General features: G+C 43.2%; 1 protein-coding gene across 1 annotated transcript in view; it reads left to right on the top strand.

Moving 5' to 3' along the window:
- The first annotated feature begins 5,741 nt into the window (after positions 1–5,741).
- Positions 5,742–19,249, top strand: part of JUP (junction plakoglobin) — a 127,230-nt gene continuing 113,722 nt past the window's right edge. The window contains exon 1 of the mRNA XM_069237656.1: positions 5,742–5,872. The gene's annotated coding sequence lies outside the window, so the exon portion shown is untranslated. The remainder of the gene's footprint in view (positions 5,873–19,249) is intronic.

Below are 19,249 nucleotides of genomic sequence, written 5' to 3'. Positions count from 1 at the left end.
GAGCACCAATGATTTGGGTAACAGTTCCTCAAGGAATAGCTTTTGGCTGTATGCTTCTGTTAGTGCAAATGAGAATGAGTAGCCAGGCATACAATTATCCTTACCCATGTGAAATAGAGTTCCGAGAATCAGTCTGCTCTCACTGGAGGGCAGGAGCCAGAACTGGAGGTAGAGTTTGGAAGGCTGAGGGTCAGAGAGGGGCATGTCAGCACAGGGGCAGGGGTTTGAAGGACTTAAAGATTGGCTTGCAGGGATGGCAGGGAAGAAGCATGTCAGTACTGTGGAGAACTCAGAGTGAAAGGGGACATCAGCCCTGGGCCTCTGGACGGCCCAGTGAAGGAACCTTAGCAGAATCGGATAGAATTTGCGGTCTGTGAAAAGGGGGGCTTAGCACATGGGTCTTGAAGGCTGATTTGCACTCCTGCACACGTGTTCCATCTGGTGGAATGCAGGGCATAAATATGGGCACAGTGAGGGTTACTTGGATAGAGGTACCTTCCGAGGCCTGGCACAGGCTGAGGGTACCCGAAGATGCATTGTGGCAACAGGAGCTGGCTTGCAACCTAAGCCCCATGTACCTACAATGGTTGGAGGCCAGCAACCTGGGGTCGGGAGGTGTAAGAGTCTGGACCATGCCGTGTGAGAGCCAGAGGCTACTCAGAATAGGGGAGGTCATCAGTGACGAGGGTTCCCACCTTGAGTGCACAGGCCAGACGTTCATTCACTGGGTTTTTGGAGAAGCTTGCCATGAGGAATACAAAAATAGGACAAGGGGACAGAGTGGAAGTTGATAGATAATGTGAAAGGCAATGGAAATGTAGAAAACAGAAGGTTGGAATGCAGTAGAGTTGGATAGAAAGAGGTTGGGAGGAGGAGTGGGCAACTATGGAGGAGTGATATTCAGGAAGGAAATAAAGGAAGGCCACAGAAGGGTACAGCGAGAATGGGATATGGAGTAGAGAGAATAAAGACAGGAAAGTCCCAGTGTTGGAAAATGGACAAAGAATGTAGGAAGGACAGAATGATGATAAAGATGGGAGTGTAAAGAAAAGGAGAAAAGACAGGAACGGGGACTGGAAAGAAAGAAAAGGTGCAGGATAGGAAAGCAGAATAATAGGAAGGACCGAAATAATAGAAAGATGGGGAGGTAAGAAGATTTGGAGGCGAGGATAAAGGAAACAGGGGTTTGAATGTAGAGAAAAGGGGGGGGCATGTGTGGAGAGGATGACCTGTGGGATTGAGATAGTAAAAAGGAAGATCTGAATAAGCAAGAATTGCTGAGAAAAAGAAAGGGCTGTGAAACATAGAAATGAGAGAAAAAGGAAAAAAGAAGGAAGAACGATAAGAACAAACAAAAGGTGATAGGTAACCAGAGGGGAGGCAAAAGAATGAAAGGGACATTTAGAAGACTATCAGGGCAACACACCTGTGCTCTAGTTCGATAGGTTAATCTCATAGGCAACAAAATGCGTTAGTACAGTATTTAAGTGGTTTTGAACATGGTTGCTGCCTAGGAACTTTCATCTGGGGGGCGTTTTGTAGTTGTGTTCTTCTAATGTAACAAATTGAAAACTTTAATAAAACAGATTTTCAAAAAATGGATTCAGTTAGGCAAAGATGACAACCAAGGACGTCAGAGTTTGGGGAAGGGAGAATGGCAGGAAGGACACTGGAAGAGAGAGGAGGCAGGTTGAGGGAGAAGTAGAGGAGAGTGGAAAAGGAGAAAGAAAGGTGGGGAAGATAAGGAGGCGCAAGGAGACAAGGCAAAAACGTTAGAAAAAGAGAGAAACAAGGTAAGGACAAGCGAGAGAAGTGGATAGAGATAAGAAAAGATGCGAGGAGGACATGAGATTTGTGACAATGGCAAAGAGACAAGAATGGTACGTAGAATGATTAGGGTCACAAGATTCAGTGTTGCTGGTGCTCAGAGGTGCAAGGAGCTCGCTGTGACCCTGTAATGGGTCTCTTTTAATACCAAGCTAAAGGTGAAGGGATGTCAATTTTTGTCTGGTTTACATTAAGGCAGATGGTACTCTTGCTGTACCACCGAATCTGGTAGCTTGCACGCTGCACATGCTTACATATTAAGTTGTTGCTTGTCTTCAGTGCACACTGCCTTGACTGTAGTGCACAAAGCGACTTTATTTCCACACATAAAGAAAAATAATTAGAGGGAACATTGCTAACAACCACGGACAAAGCCAATAGTCCTGGCTAGTTTTAGTTGTATGGTTGTTGTGTTATAAATCTGGATGCAATAACAGAAAGCTCAGAGAGGAACCAAAATACTGGACGAGTGGTACACTATGAAAATCACAGAAATTTAATTTATATGTTTTAACATTACCCTTAATTACATGGGTAACGGCCCCTTGATTGACGTCTCCACATTTTCCATACTCTTAAAGCCCTGCCTATATCTATATATATTATTAGCAGTCACATAGTTATGACATTGTCTGAATGAATGTTTTTTTCCTTGCTACCGTATACCAAGTTATGTATTAGCCCTGCAACCTCTTAGAAAGCTCCCAGGCCTGCAGTCAGATATCGGCTCTCTGGCATTTTCCATAAGCACCCAGTCTTCGTGTATGCCCCTCCCAATTATTCCTTATGGATAGGAGAGGGGGGGGGGGGTTACTCTGCAGTCTCATGTATCTGCATCACCGCATAAACAATGCTTCAGTTAGTAACATACCGGAAAGGCAAGCAGTTTTATCAAAACATGCTTCCTTCCACATTAGGTGTGCCAGGCTGGATGACCATATAAAGTTGCAACTGTATTTGGCTCTCTGAAAAGCAGTATGGTAGCTTCTTCTTTGCTTAATTTCTGATATTTTTGTTAGCTGGACTAATGTCTACCTGTCTATACAATAAAAAGGCAATCTTGCACATTCTTTTTGCTATTTTTTCCATTCAAAGCATTAGTTTTCTAGGCCTAGCCTTTCACATACACATTCTAAAGAGTTAGGGCATTTATGTTTGTCACACAATTAGGCCTGACTTGTATGAACATGCACATGCCATTAGAAAAGACCTGCTACATATGTCATACGTGCAATTAAAAATTACAACAAATGCAATTATATTACATTTATTAGCTTCATAATGATAAAGTTGAAGAGATAAAAAAGATGCATCTGTAATTTTGAGTGCAACATTGCTTCTGTCTAGCACTCACGATGTTGAAATATTTGTTTAAAAAAAAAAACGAAACATACATCTGATCAAAAAGCATGTGCATCTTTTGTATTTTATTCTAGACCCATTTATATAGCACTTAATTCACGAGTCAGCAAAGCTTATTTGTGTAGGTAGTATGGCAAACTATGGGGGTGATTGGGTGTAAGGATGTTGAAGCAGCAGTGCGTCCTTTGCTGGAAGTGTTTAGATGTGATTGAGTGATCAGAGTGGTGCTCATACCTTGGGTTACTGTGTCTCAGCATGTAATAGGAGGAAGAGGTGACAGAGATGGAGTGCATGCATTTTAAATTAATTTATTGTTGAATCTCCCTGATTAAGTCTGAGTATGGCTGCTTAAGTGGGTCTCTATAGATCCAACCATGTATCAGAATGGCTGGAATGCACTGGACACAGGCAGTTATTATGGATGGTCTATTTATTTCCCAAAAGTGAGAACATGAGCCACACATGAGGGAAGATACAGTCATAGGCAGAGGATGATTCTAGGAATTCCAGTGCTTGCACTGGGCACAGGCGGTAATGATCTATTGAGCATGTGGCATGGGGTATTCTAGTACAGCGGTTGTTAACAATTTTATTTCTGGGGACTCCCAATGAATGATTACTGGACACTGGGGACCCCCACCTGAACAATTTCTATGATTTGAATCACAAAACAATAATCAAAACCACAGAAACAAGTAAACATTAAACAAATACATCAAATATGATTTTTGTTTTTTTACAGAAACAAAGGATATACAAAAATCTAAATTTGAATTTTAATGGGAACGCTGGAGCGTTTCAAAATGTGTTTTTTTTCTAAAAGACAAAGGGATATGATAGTCTCTAGCATATCCCTTGATCTTTCTGTTCCAAATGTATGCTTTTTTTCAGTGCTTTTTAGTATTTTAATTGAGGTCACCAGTTTTCCATAATATTGTTGTACTTGAGTTGCTCTTATAAATCAAGCTAATGATACCAGCCTAATATTTAGCTTCCAAGTTCAAATTCTTTCGTATTTACAAATCGTTTTAAAATGTTCACCGTATTAATGCAGGTATACTTTATTAATCTGCAAATATTATTCATTTTTTTAAAGAGTCTTGGACCCCCAGAGTATGTGCCCCATAGCTCCAGGAATCCCTGGTCCCAGGTTAAAAACCATTATTCTAGCAGATAACTAACTGTTCATCCAGTTGTTAGACTTCATAACGCAAGAGGAAGATGTGCAGGAGTGGGACCTCTCTTTTGACTGCTCTACTAAAAAGCCAGACCTGGTGGCTGACTGGATGGCATTTTGTACCAGCTTCCATGAATAAGGTTGATTGCATTTGAATAAAGCTTGGAGGTCAGAATCTGGTATCTGACAGCAGTGCTTTTATATGCTCCAGTCCTGCAGAACTTTGAGAAGTTCAAACGGACAGTACCAGTAGCCAATTGGATCTAGTAAGTAGCAAATGGCGTAATCTCAACATCCTGTGATTCTGGGCAAATCACTTAATCACACTGTGCCAACCAAAAAAAAGAATGTGTCCTTGTGTAACATAACTGGTGCTCATTTAAAGTGCTCCAATACTTTCGTGTCGAGTTTGCGCTATATACTGGGTGTGATAAGCAGATCATTACTCCGTGCTTTCGAAAATTCTCAAACTCAAGATAATTTTGTTCTGTAGAATTACGTAGCTAATGGGACTCACATTGCCTTCCTCGTTGGCCTGAAACAAGAGATGAACAGTTAAGAGCATCGATGCGTTCATTCGCCTGCTTCCTGTTGGCACGTAACTGGCTACAGATCTGAGATTCGCTGATCTACTACATAGCTATAAGTAGAAATACTGCTACCTGCATTCATACCAACAGGCCCGATTCAGGCAAGGGACTTATTTTAAGCCAAAAATGACTTTATTTTATTTGTCATCCATCTGAAATTGCCTCATCTTCAACAGAACAGAATTCAACATGGAAAACAACACTCTCCCGAGTTTTTTAAAACCTCTTGTTCTGAAACCTTGGCATTTATGTATTTGGAGGCTGCTACGTGTAAAAACTGTCACGTTCTACCTTCCAATTTTTGCTCAAAACACTATTTTAGCACTGCAGTGTCTTTTAGTGCGATTTTGTCTCGCCAAACATATGATTCACCGCACTTTTCCGGAAAATGACGTCACTTAGGTGTGGCACTAGCACCGTCTTCCCACCTGTAGAGCAGTAGCCAAGCAGCCCCCACCTTCCCTCAATGTTTGGCTACTTGCACCTTAACAGACGTTTGATTCAACCTACCACACGAGTCTAAAAGCACAGAGGCGGGCATATCTGGTGCCACAAACCTTACTTGACTCAAGTTTCCGCCAATCAAGAAGCTCAGCACTCCACGTCTAAGCCTTCCACCGTACGTTTGATGGATCGGGTGGGATCCAACTGAAAGAAGGGCGTCCCATTGTTTCATCCTGCGGAGGGCGGACCCGAGCAAGAGAAGCGGCAATCATTGGCCGAACGGGAAGGGAGGGCACCTCCCATTGGCGGAGGTGGGGCTCTATCCTGGCTGTCAAGCCCTCTCGCCTTTTGTTCAAGGAGTTTTCAGTCCGGAGAGTGGGGAGTGGAGACCAACGGCCGCCGCAGCCAGGGGACGACCCGAACCTTCCAGATCCAGTCCCGGGATCCCTCCGTTTCCTACCCGTCCGCCGAGGTAAATTACGCGCATGGACTGAGCCCTAACCGTGAGGCGGCGCAGGTGCAAAACCGGAACCTGCCTGGGAGCGCAGCTGCGCCTCACCCAGGAAACTACCGCACGGGTCAGCCGCGCGTGGAGCGAGCGCTGCCACCTGCTCGCACCCCTGCTAGCTCCCTCGCAGCCCCCTCCCTTTAAATGTCCCCCTGCTGCGAAAAGTGCCTCCCCGGCCCTGCGGTGTACCTGGAGTACCTGCACCCTGCCTGAGGTCGCTTTCCCTTCTCCTCCCCGCCAGGTGTGTTTTTTCCGGTCTCTGTTGTGGTTGCCTTCATGCCCCCGTGTCAAGGGTCGCCCTTCTACTTCCCAGGAGTGGCATTTTCGCCCCGCCCTCTACCCCACCTGAAAGGTTTCGTTTGACTTCTGCTCTGGCAAGTGTGTTTTCCTGCCTCCAAAGTGGGTAGCTTTCATCTCCCGGGTTTGTCAGGGGGTCTCACCCACTGGGTTTCGCTTTACTTTCTACTCCCTGGCAAGTGTGGTCATATTACCTTTTGATTTCGGGGAATTGTTCGTTGCATGCCAGGGATAGGTACACTGCTTTCCCTCATACTATGTACCAGGTGTGGCTCTCGAATCCAAATCATGTTTTCTCTTTTTTTTTTATTTTTTTTTTATTATTAACCTCCTACCATGGGCTGTTGCTCTGCACTTCGCCACTCCCACTGGCCACCCACGGGTGGTGTAGCCGGGCCCTTCCAGTTAGCGGTATTAGCACGTTATCCTCAGCCTTACACTACATTCAGGGCTGCCTCTCCTGGAAACCCGTCTTCTCCACCCTCTTTCTTTACCAGACATAAGTGGTAGACCTCAACTCCCATACAGGGGTGACAACTCTTCGCAACCACTCCTTTAAGTTGTGCCTCCCCGTCACGTGCCGCTGGGTGGCTCTTGTTCACCCCCGCCCCGTTCCCAACCTCGTTGAATCTGCCTCGTCTGTCAGATTTGCCTTTACTATACCACCAGCACCTTCAGTTGTCGTTGGTTGCGATTTGCTGAGTTCGGGGAGTGCTACTACGCCACTTGCTTTTGGGTGTGTGTGATATATGTAATATAATGGCTGGACACGGTTCTGGGGAGCAAGAGTTTGACACATAAATGGTCAGGTCACGGCATCACCGACGTTCACACGCTGTCCGTTCACGGCTTGAAGTCTTAATTTGTTTTTCTTCATTCGATCTATAATGCTAATATCGAGATCAGATACCAGGTGGCAGCAAACCACCAGTTGCAATGTGAAAAATTACACGTGTAGGTGCTCTGTGATATTCTTAAACTGCCGTTTATTCGCTTTAAAATGCCCCGGACACAAGAATTTTATCATCTCTGATGGTGCGTGTATAAAGTTTTCCATTAATGATCAGTTCATTTAAATATAATGAGTGGACAGTAATACACCTCGCAAAAAAATACATGAAATGTGATTAATGTGGAATGGGTGCTGTTGGGCTTTATTTCTATCGGCACTTCAAGCTGCGTGCTCTGCTGAAACCAGCAAAAAGTGTATATACAAATAAAATCATGTTTATTCCGTAACTCCCCTTTCAAGTAGTGATCTGTGTTGTACCATGGCCCATTTCTGGTGGCCAGGGCTAGAGTAAAATGTGCCTGGCAGTAATATATTTTAGCGGTACCTTAACATGTTTGTTTTATTGAGCGTCGCCATACTACTCTTTTACACTTGTGTTTGACTGTTCTGTGTTGTTTTATTTATTTTTTAACGCTGATTTCCTATCCGAATAAACCTTTTGGAGCAGAACCTGGCAGAGTTGTGGCATGGGGTGAGGGTAAACACCCTTGGCCCCCACCCCAGGCGCAGTTCTTTCTAATGAGGTCATGGCTGGGATGTCTGCCGATAGTGTTTGCTTTTCTGGGGGAGGGGCGGACGCATGTGTGTTTTTTTTTTTTTTTTTTCCTTGTAGTGCCTGTATCCCTCGGAGCGTCCTTGCAAGCTGGCGGGAGAATATCTACTACTGTTAACAATGTCTGTCCCCCAGACAGCCCTTTTACTCCACCCCGTCCCTGCACATGCCACTGCGATTGGAACCAGTTACATGTTTTCTTTTTACCATCGCCCGCTCTTATCTCGCATCACTGCTCTTGACTGCATTCCAGCAGTGTATTCTTTTTTTATCGTGGGGCTGACAGGTCTTCTCAGACTCTGATTTAAAACTCCCCAGTCCTGTCTTGCCTGTAGGCAGGGGAGGGGCGCATGTTTCCATTTCACTAATCCCACAGTTTTGCTAGCTGCAGAAGAGACTACAGATATTTCGCCTCCACGAGTGATACTGCAGGTCTCGAAATCTCTTTTTTTTTTTTTTTTTTTTTTTTAAGACATTTGTGTTGTTTTCATAGAAGAAAAGCTTATTTCAATCCTGAAGGGAGCGCTACCATGTCTTTCAACTTATTTATTGTAAGGATGTCTTTCTACTTACTTGTTTACTATAAGCAATCTCTGTACTCCACTCGCTATGTTCAGAACGGTGCTGTCATGTTTAACTCGTATGTTCTCTTGGTTAATTGTTACTTAGCCTAATGCCTTCCTGCACACATGTGGGTGTCTTTGGGAATAGCTTACTCCCTTTCCTCCTTGTAGATGCCTTTGTACCTCCAGAGCAGCATTGTGAGAAGGTTAGTTAGACACACCCCTAGTCATGTCAGCGTTATTCTGTCCTTTTTAGCGTGGAGCCTACAAGGGCATGCAAGACACTGTTGTTTCAGGATTGGACCCCGGCTGTTGCTCACCATTTGTTGGTTTGCGTGGCAATCTTCTTTACAGACTGTCAAGGCATGCCTGGCATAATTTCCATTTCTCTGTATGGAGCAGGGATCAAACACTACTTGATTATAAATCAATTAGTGTCAGTCCTTCACTCCCGACGTGATCGAGGTAGTATTTTCCTCTTTTTAACATCCAGTGCCCGCACACAGAAGGCCTGTGACTAGCAAAAAAACATGTTCAGGAGGGCAAACAAAACTGTAATATTTGTATTTTTTAAAACCAACTTTCTTTTATTTTGCATTTTCTCGGTTTTCACTCATGTTTTCTTTTTTGTTTTTACTCGTGGGCGCTGTTGTCAAAAGGTGAGTGTTCGAAATATGCGAGACCTATGGCATTCAAATGTTTGTTTATTATGCAGTGTTGTGGGTGAGCAGAATACATCATAAGTCTTCACAGTGAATGACCGCGTGCCCGGTGGAAAAGTCCTGCGCACTACCTTGGCTTGACTGAGAGGATACCTTGCGATGGGAGTAATGCGTTCATACAGTGTGGTCTGTGGGTAGGGCCTGGTGTCTGTGTGGTAGATTAGAAGAGGACACCGGGAAGCCTTCAGAGCGCCCCCATGCCACGGGAAGCTTGAGCTCGCGCAGTGGGCTGCGTGTGTGTCGTAGGAGGGAGCACACGAGCAGTTTTCACAGTGCCCTCGTGCCCTGCGAAGAATACCTTCACGCAGTGGGGTGACAGGAGGGTGCGCGTGTGTTAGGAGAGGACACTGGAAGCCTTAACAGTGCCCCATGTCCTCAGGCCTCCATTCCAACAAACTAGGCTGTGGACAGCCCGAAGAGTCGGTGATGACGCTGAGCTGAGTCTCTGGGTGTAGCTCGCTTGCGGGGTTGGGTTACGAAGCTCAGGAACCTGCTTGTTCAGTTTGGGCGTGAGTGAAAAGCCCGTCTCCACCTGCCTTTCGGTCGGGACACATTTCTCTCCGGACCTCAGAGGCCGTTTGTCGTGAAAAGAACCCGCATAGTAACGAATACACCGAAAAGTAGTTTGACTGGTAAACATATTTCGAAGACGAAGCTGCGAACTAAGTCGCTACTCGAGCCACTTTAATTAATGAAGCGGCGGGGTTGGTGAGGCTGCCCGCCTGCTGCTATTGTTTTCCCCACACAATAGGCCGACGGGAGTGTCCACAAACACTTCCGGGCCCGGTATAGCAGTTCATTGTTACTTCAGCATGCAACAACTGTTTACTTTCTAGGGCTGGCCCTCTCTTGTGTCACTAGACGTGACACTTGGGGCTTGTGGGAAGCCCCGTGGGCTCGATAGATGAAGACAAGACTATGTTCAAACTCTGTATGCTTGAACGAAGTTGTTCCCTCAGCAGGTAACCTAAAATACTTATACCACTGTCAATTTTCAGTGTTTTGATAGGTTCAGTAAGGCCCCATACAGGTGCAACGTTACTTGTAATTCAGATCTTAACGTTATGCATAGTGATGGACCCGTTATTAAGGCTTTTCACCACGATATAAAGTACCCTTTAAGTACTGAATTAATACTTTCTATTAGTATTATTTTTCATACCAGGATGCCACTAAATAAAGGAACCCTTGTTTTTTATCCCAATGTGTTTTTAGTCCATTTACTTGTCTGGATATTTCTCTGCAATCCAGTTATCTATAAGAACTTCCTCAAGGTAGTCCCCCTTGAGGTTGAGTCTCCCCTGCTAGCATTATTTTACTGGGGTGGGATGAGGTTGCAAATGGTGAAGCATGTCTCATTACCTGAGAGAGCCTACCTCATCCAAGTCTTCGAATTGCTCTGAGAATGACAAGAAAGGTTCCAAGGGTGGATAGTACTTCTTGGATGTTAGTACTGAAGATAAGACATAGTACCATGTGATTAATTTGCTGCGTCATGATTTTTGTGATTTAGATTTTTCTTTTCCAGCACTGACCTTTCTTGTACTGCATGTTTGTTGCGCTGTAATTGACTGTGGAATTCAAAATACTGAAATCCGACATCTGATCACCTGCTGGCTATTCTTATTGGCTGTCGCTTGCTCATATCTGAGGGTAGTCCAGATAGTAATAGTGAAGGTTTAAATTATTTTGTACATTCATTCTGGATAATTAACACTACTGACACCAGTGCTAGAATAATTTGGGAAGCATATGTGGTTGTAACAAGGTTTCTAGGTCTTTACAAGAGTAGCAGTCACGTGTAATGTGTGTGTTGGGTATTCATTAGTTACAAATCAGATCTATAAGTCGATATTCCCTGTTTGGTTAACATAAACCTGGATAGCTGTTTTATGGTTGTCACTAACTTACTTTGGTGACCCAACTATTGTAAGAATTTGGGAGATGGCAATATAGATATCTCTTATTGGTAAAGAGTGTGCTTCGCACCAGTTTTTGTTGGGAACATAGACTAATGTGGAACCACACATGGGCTTCTCAGACACTGTCATATAGTGGTTCACTTTACACTTTGGTAATACTTCGTACAAGTTAGAACTGCTAGATCATTAACCACCCCCCACCCCATCGCTTGCGGAATGTTATATGGATATCTTCTACTAACTTCATTCTATACTTGCAACCTCTTTCATCCATCCTCAGCAACAGCATCATTAGTATCCCTCATTATGCAGACTTTCAACCTACAGCCTTACATTAAAATCCATTTGGTACATTAACTTAAACAAATCGAGCTGCTTCCTAGCTCTGCCAGAACTTTATCGGAATTACTTACATAAAGCTCATTTCCACGAAAACAGAACTCCTCCTATTTTGCCATAACAACCAAAGTAAAGCCTGTCATAAGCCATGACTGCTTCAACCGACAGATAATGAGAAACCACTTCGATTCACATCACATCACATCACATCACATCTTCCAAGAACACCCCCCAAGAAAGACCAGTGCTGTCTCGTAGTTTAGAAAAAAACATAAACGGAAACCACTTTTTCTAGCAAGCAGCTTCATTGAAGCCCTGGCCTTGTCACACCTGGAAGGTAAATCATCTTGAAGACTATCTTCCTCACCTACACTATCATCAGAAATCCCCCCCCCCCCTCGCCCCCAAGCAAATAAACCAATCATACAAAGCAAACTATAAGCTTGCACATTACCAGACTATATATGAAAAAATGGAAGAAATAGTTAAGAACAGGCCATCTCTGCCCCCAGGGTATAGAACCGCATCCTCACCAATATTAGCTTTCCTGCGGTTCAGAAAAAAGTGAGGACTCTTCAAGGAACACTGTTCTTCTACACAATAGGATTGCACCAGTACCTATCCTTGTAAACTAACTTCAATCATATCTTTGGCATGTCAGTGGTTTTTTTTTTTTTTTTTTTTTTTTTTTTTTTTTTTACCGCTCAGTTGCTTCCTAGCTAGTACACACCTACCAGCCATCACAGCCTGCTTATGGTGTGGGCCTCACTGAAAGTTTCTCTGCCTAATGAGCACAACAGTGGAAATTTAAGCATGGTTACTTTCATTCATCCTTTCACATCATAGATTTGAAACTTCTGTTTTATTATGAAGCCGTGTACTTTGTGATTTGTGTGTGTGTGTATATATATATATACACACACACACACACACAATCTATAGTGTTTACTATCTCCATGTGGGGTGCTGAAGTGCTTGTCTTCACGGATAGCACTCCACACCATGTAGGGTTTGTTGTCTTTGTTTTGATTCTGTGTGTGGAAGTGTTTGCTTGTCATGCATGAGGACCACTGAGGTGTGGTTTGCATGTAATGGAATGCAGTATGATGGATGAAGTGTTAGAGATAGCAGCCCAGTTTATGGTTTTCAGTACGTTTGGCAGCTTTGAACAGCTCTGCAGGTCCTTTGATTTGTATTTCTTATGTTCATAGTCAACTTATTTAGTTACTGCACTGGGTTGTCCATTCCTGATATATTTATTAAAGATTATGATCCTGATCAGATATAGGTTAGAGGGAGAAATAGTGGAGAGATCTGCTGGGATAGGCATGGTTAATATCTTCCTGTGTCTGAGTGCCATTGTGAGGTGTTAAGAAGGAAACCTAGTGTGTAGCTAGTCAGACCTGTAGTGGTGAACTAAATAAACATCTTTTGTTGGCCAGCGGTATGTGGCAGATTTCCACAGTTATTCTGTGTCTGAGTTGAGGATGTGTGGTTTATTTGCTGTGGACTGGTACAGTAATGGACATGACCCTTAGCAGTTTTGCTTTACTTGATTTGTAAGCATGTCAAGCAGTAAAATACTGTATGGACTACAGTTGATTTCTCATTTAATAGTGTGAATTACATATTGTATATGTATTGTAATTACATTTATGTAGCAATAACTACCCTATAGGAGGTGTTGTAACTCTTTATTAGTATGGCTAGCTTCTCTGCTTAGAGAAGATATTTTCAAAACATCTTACTTACAAAAAAACACAGGTTTTTATTTTCTGTTGATATATACTTACGAGAAAATAATTTGATAGCCACGTTCTGTTCAGTGACATGAGTCCAAATCTATATGTTTACTGAACCCTCAAGAGAAAAACAAACGGGATCCGCATGTCTAGGTGCCCCTCATGCTTAACCAAGGCATACTCCAGGCTTCTTATGATACAAATGGCTGGCTATTACAATCAGGCACTGACATTTTCAAGAGTTTCGTGAGTTTATTTTTGATTAGCTATTTTTTTCTTTTATAAGTGCGGCCTATGTTTAGCAGCAGGGCTCACAGCTGGATGTATTCTTCATTAGGAAACTGCATTTTTTTCAGCATGATGCTTTCTGAATTCACTGTGCTTGTGGTAGATTGTAGCAGTACTTTTTTTATTTATTTATTTATTTTTTTAACAAAACATCTCGCCTGTAGAAAAAGGCGTACTGTATTTCACAATTTTGTGTGTTCTGCTTATTGATGTGCATGAACCAAGTCGTGTCTAGATTTCTCTGGCCTTGCCTTCATTACTGATGTTTTGTATGTATTATTTACTATCAGATGTGCTTTTGTCATAGTTAACTTTTATTTTGGTGTTAACACCCCTGCTGGAGGGAAGTACCAGGAAATCGTAAATGATAATGGAGTTCTTTGCCCAGTATTAGTTGCTTTTCTGCTGTCCCTAGGTTGCCTTTGATTTGTTTGTCCGCGGACCATGTTCTTTTTACTATGTAACGGCTTTGCACAGGCTAGTCCCAAAGAAGGTGAATTTCCCCTGTGAATGTCACGCATGTTGCCTTGGAGTTGTGAGACACTCCATCATTTGAAAGGTCAGGGATTCCAAATGTCCTTTTGTTTGTCTTGATTGTTGATTTGTCCGGTACAAGTACTGAAGCAAAGCTAGAACTAAGTAAGGAGGTAATTTGTTAACCTTCTCCATGATTACTTGCATGCACATTTTTGAGTAGAGTGGAGTCTCCCCCCACACCCCCATATGCCATCACCCAAACAGGCATCCCTATTAGTCTCAAATGTATGTAGTACAATTGCCGGGTGCATTGGCGAGCTTACGCTACAGAAGTTTCTGCTTCTCAACTGGACTTCTGAAAACTCTATAGATTTGATACTGAGAAGGGAATGTCATATGTGGGGTTGGTGCCGCTAAAGGTGTATTGACCCCTTATGTCTCCTCTGTTGTGTGAAGCTGCTTCAGATTAGGCTCTGTTGGGTAAAGTTCCCTTCAGTCAGCCGACCGTCCCAATGGGCTGAGGGGCCACGCCCCGTCACCTTTTGGCTGCTATAAAGAATGTCTGTCAGACTGAGCAAAGGTCAGCCTGACAGACACTCTTTATTCTCAGGTCAGGCAGCCAGGAGCTAGACATGCCATAAATGCCTTCTGGCTTCCTGAACTGAACTTTTCTGGGCTAAGGAAGTCACAGATCCTGTGGGCGTTCCCTCTTCACCCTGGCGAAGCACCTTGAGGACATCCCCTTCGTGAAGAGGAGGTGCATCATTGATTTCCTTGGACCTGGGCGCTTCAGTTCTAAGCCTGAGGTTCCGAGGGCCGAGTGCCAGTCAGTGACACCTTGTCACAGAGCGGGGTGGGGTCAGCAGTCTCACTGACCCCATAATCTTCCCTTGCTACCAAAACTGATGTGTTCTTGTGTAATGTAACCAGCACTCATGTAAAGCGCTGTAATATCTTTGTGTTGAGTTTGCGCTGAGCTCTTTTTGAAGAGGCACAATATACATCCAAAGGCTAGATGTTTTTTGCTATCAAGCTTGAGGCCGTGAAGTGCTTAGGTCTGGAGTCAGTACTCCTTTGCCACCATTTTGGAGACAAGATCTTTCACCATCTTCTTGCCTAGAACAAACCTATGTGCTTGGTTGGTGACCCTCCGGAGGTTATCAAGAGCACGTGCTATTGCCTAGTATTAAGCTCTATTCAAGTCACTTGGTTAAAGCACCCACTACAAAGGGCCTGACAGAATGAGAATGTCACATATTACAATCTTGACATAGGTTTTTGATCTCTGCAACGTCAATGCAAATGAATTATGGTAATTTTGTTAAGAATGGCACCTGCTTTGCAGTGTTTTGAAATGGTAGAACCTGTATTACCAAGTGCTATAAAAAAAGAAAAAAAAGAAAGTTATTCCAAGACTGCACCAACACACGCATCAGACAAAGAACCTTGAGAGAGGATGTGGCGTAAGGGCCAGAGCTGCTGACTTTGGAGCTGGGGAACATGGTTTGAGAATTGGTGCCAGCTCAACATCCTGTCATTCTGGGCAAATAACTTAAACTCCCCTTGCTACCAAAAATGAATGTGTTCTTGTGTAATGTAACTGGTGCTCATGTAAAGCGCTCCAGTACCTTTGTGTCCAGTTCGAACTCCATAAAAGTGCAACAAAAAAAAGACCCCGCAAAAAAACAGCAAGATGCCCGAAACCAAGGAAGATGAAGAAACATACAGCCATGAGTGAAGGTGCGAGGAAAAGAGAAAATAGTGCACTGCCACAAAGCTATCTGAATGTGCAATGATCCATCTAACGGGGTCAGTTTCCAAGACGGTAACAAAACAGCCTCAAGGCAAGACGAACGTACCAATGACATCAATGAATTTTTGAAAGGCAGGCCTAAGAACAAATGAAAGTACTGGGCATCGTTAAAGCCCACAGAATAGATTACAACAGGTTGAAAAGCAACGCTTCCATGCTGCTGTGCTTGACCTAACAAGCAAATGCAGCATGACTGAGGAATAAACATGGTAAAGCTGCTTCTCTGCCAATAGGTAGGTGAAAAAAGAACCCGCAAAGACGTGTAAATGCCAACTTGATGGTTGAGTGCCTAATCTCTGTCCACAACTGATAGTCCTGATCACTCGGATGGTTCAGGAGTCGCTGGTTTTCACCATTCACCAAAGGAAATGATGTGCATGAAAGGCATAAGGTATCTTAAAATGGCTGGCACATGACACCACCAAGAGAATAAACATGCAATGGAGAAGAAACCATATAGAAACATCTTAATCAGCTAAAATTTTTGCCAATAATACCTGGATGTAAAACAGGAATGCAGAGAAAGGGAAGAAATACTGCAGGACAGTCATTCATATAGTTAAGCAACAGACTGTACTGTACTCAAGGCCACCACAAACACAAAAAGAATGTAATTGTATTAGTACGACCAAACATTTTTTAGAGTAAAATTTTGAGAAGGGGCATTGTTGCTTTATACTGTGTTTCCCCCCAACTGTTTGGTCTTCCTATCCTAATGAAGAGGAAAAAACATGCATTGGCAAAAGCATTTGGTCCACTTTGCCTATGCTGAGTGGGAGACGTGATTGACTTTGCCAGTGCATGACTAGTTCTGTTAAAAGTATTGAAAAATCGTGTTATGTGATGCATTATATTGCCCCTTCATGGAAAGGTAGCCATTTTCACTGTATAGAATACAGTGTTTTCTACACTTTCTAGATGCCAGTTGCGTGATGTTGTGACCTATTTCATAAAAAATGTGATAGCATAAAATAGTAGAGCATCTAGTCTCTCTGTCATGTAGATTTAGGAAAATTGGAATAGGGTGGCCAGCTCGGCTCACTATGGACGCATTTTCCGGTCCTGACTGTTTCACCTGCAGATCCTTGTTGTCTCATCTTTTAGTATAATTACATGGAAACAAAACTACAACACCCACATGTGTAATATTTACTGATCACGAGGCATCACACATTTTACTTTGCAGGTACATTGATACGGGGCCGTGCTATTCTGCTTATCTCTTATCCTTGTTAGGTCAAGCATAGGCAGTGAGCTTGCACGGTCCCTCTACATGCTGGAATTTACTTCTGTGGGCTTTCACCACGTCCATCACTTTCATTCGTTTCTTGTCCTGCCTTTCAAAATTCCTTTGGTTTGTTAGGTAAATGCTTAAGGTTTCTCCCGCCTTCAGGCTGTTTTGTTCCCACCCTGGAGACTGACCCAGTTACATGGATTATTGCACGATCTGCCAACACTAAGGTATATGGCTCACTACTATTTTCTGTACTGCGGCTGATCACCCGTGGGGTCTTAAGGTGCTGTTGTACGGTTGCTGTTCAATTGAATAGCCAGGTCTTGAGGTCCTTCCTGAACTACTACAGTGATGCAGTCTGTCTGAGTTTGACAGGAAGCGTGTTACATGTCCTGGGAAGAACGGAGTTGTCTGTTGGGTGCGTAGAATATGAGGCAGTGGTTGAGATAGGCTTGTCCTGTGTTGTGTAATGCCTTGTAGGTGTATGTCAGAAGCTTGTAGGTGATGCATTTGTTGACCGGGAGCCAGTGTAAGGCTTTGAGGTGGAAGCAGATGTGGCTGTGTCTGGGGATGCCAAGGATGAGCCTGGCTGCTGCATTCTAGGTTCTTTGTTCTCTTGATTGCAGTTTCTTTTGCCTCTCTGCTTTGTGCTCGTGGCAGAACGTTGTTTCTTCCTCTGGGATCTCACTGTTTCTTTGTGGTGTCTGCACTTAACAAAGGCTGCAAGCTGAAGGGGGGGGTGTCTTTTACATTTATTTATATAGTATAAACTTAACTGGAAGATTAGAGTGCTTTACATGAGCACCGGTTAAATTTGCAACCCCATTCCTAATTTCTTTTTATGTTTAGTAGTTGAAAAATAAACAAGCTGACACCTTTTTTTAAATAGGAAAAAACACAAGGGAAACCCTCAACTTGGCTTTACCTGTTACAGCAGAAGAGCTGATACTACAATATTCACTGCATTCTGGGAAACTTACCTCATAATACTTTACGAGGTATTCCTTTTACAACACATTTTTGCCCATAACGCAGCCTGCGGTGGTCCTAGGACCATGGGACCACCACCAAAACGTTCAACATCACGTGCTCTCTGTCCAACTTCTCTTCAGGGTCACAAGGTGGGGAGCCAAAATCCTATCCTCTCACCATTCAATATCTTTTTGATCCCTCTCTCATGGCTGGAGCTTTTGCTTTACAGCTGGGAGTAGTTTGTGTTGTTAGAGCCTTGTTTGTAATAATATTCTAGCAGACCTGCTAGGTCTGAAAATGTATAATGCACTGTGCCCTCTACTATGCCCTCTACGGGCTGACTATATGGTTACATTGCAGTGCTATCTGCCCCTCTCCATGTGGTTACGCCCTCTAGGGAATGACTATATGGTTACATGAACATTTCTTCCAAATGCTATCTTTATTGTGGTGCCAGCTAGGAGATGTTCTATATGAAGGAAGGCACAAACAGTTTATTTGTGATAAAGGTTTAATGTGCTGCATGGCTAAATAATTATAAGGGCCCAAAAGTGAGACTTATGCACTATGCCAGTGCTGTTACTTTGTGCTACGGTGCATGACACTGTGGTATCTTAATGCATGAGTTTCCTTTATAGAAATGCCCATGTATTTGTCATTATTTTTTTTTTTATTGTGTCCAGGTTTGTAAAGCACGAACAAAACCTCCTATTGCATTTTTTTACATATAATGGGCTCTATCTAACAATGGATCACTGATGCTGCTGCCTTCTACAACGTTAAAAGCATTAAACCTTCATATTACAGTTGAGGTGGTTGGAGTGGGGGCATGTTGGTGAGGGGTTTTATTCACTGAGCACTTGCTTGTCACCTAATGCTCAATTCCTGGCATATTTAAAAAAATACATAAATAATTATAAAATAAACCTGGAGGGGTGGATTCGCTATCTTGCCAGCAGAATGTTATACTGTCTTGCCCAGAAGCACGCATTAGTTTGTGTAAAAAGATGTCACAATGGAGAAATGAGCCCTATTTTGCATGCCTACATTTGTTTGATAGTAAGTGTCGAATTCGGACCATACAGCACCTGTGTGCCCGTCCCTAAATCAGAAGGTCGAAATGGGCGCTGTTTGCGTCGCCACTTTTTGGCTAGGTTCACGTTCTAGAAATACATTACATACATACTTGCATTGCTTTATCGATTGCTTAAAGTTATGTTGGTGAAGTAATATAGTATTGGAAAATGAATGCCGTGGGAGCTGCTTAGAAAGGTAACTATTGACTGTCAAGTTATCCATGGACTTGCATCGTTAAGAAATAGCATTTGTGCTCTAGTCTTTGTGAGGATGAAAGGGTGACTATACTTGTATGTTTTTGTCTCTTTCTTTTCTAATGTCTGATATGTG

The sequence above is a fragment of the Pleurodeles waltl genome, chromosome 6, assembly GCF_031143425.1.
Source record: "Pleurodeles waltl isolate 20211129_DDA chromosome 6, aPleWal1.hap1.20221129, whole genome shotgun sequence".
In the NCBI taxonomy this organism is placed as follows: domain Eukaryota; kingdom Metazoa; phylum Chordata; class Amphibia; order Caudata; family Salamandridae; genus Pleurodeles; species Pleurodeles waltl.
This window is presented reverse-complemented; position numbering and strand designations above follow the sequence as displayed.